Source organism: Nannospalax galili, unplaced genomic scaffold (genome assembly GCF_000622305.1).
Source record: "Nannospalax galili isolate Female #2095 unplaced genomic scaffold, S.galili_v1.0 scaffold227, whole genome shotgun sequence".
NCBI lineage: Eukaryota > Metazoa > Chordata > Mammalia > Rodentia > Spalacidae > Nannospalax > Nannospalax galili.
Genome location: NW_008360303.1, coordinates 3794040 through 3794740, shown reverse-complemented (window position 1 = coordinate 3794740; position 701 = coordinate 3794040).

Genomic DNA, 701 nt, shown 5'->3' with positions numbered 1-701 from the left:
CTATAGACCCATATCCTTAATGAACATACATGCAAAAATTCTCAATAAAATACTCGCAAACTACATACAGACACAAATCAAAAGGATCATCCACCATGATCAATTTGGCTTTATTCCAGAGATGCAGGGATGGTTCAATATACGTAAATCAATAAACATCATAAATCACATAAATAGGCTCAAAGACAAGAACCACATGGTCATACCAATAGATGCAGAGAAGGCCTTTGACAAAATTCAACATGCTTTTATGTTTAAAGTCCTAGAGAGAATTGGACTGGAGGGAACATACCTCAACATAATTAAAGCCATATATAACAAACCCACAGCCAACATCATTCTAAATGGAGAAAAACTGGAAGCATTCCCATTGAAATCAGGAACCAGACAAGGCTGTCCACTATCCCCACTTCTCTTTAACATAGTACTTGAAACTCTTGCAAGAGCAATAAGACAAGAGAAGGAAATTAAAGGAGTAATAATTGGAAAAGAAGAGCTCAAATTATCCCATTTTGCAGATGATATTATATCTAAGAGATGCCAAAAATTCCACCTGAAAACGCCTAGAAATTATTAACACGTTCAGTAAAGTGGCAGGTTACAAAATTAACCTACAAAAGTCTATAGCCTTTCTATATACCAATGACAAGCAGTCAGAGAAAGAGCACAGGGAAACCCTCCCATTCACAATAGCCACAAAA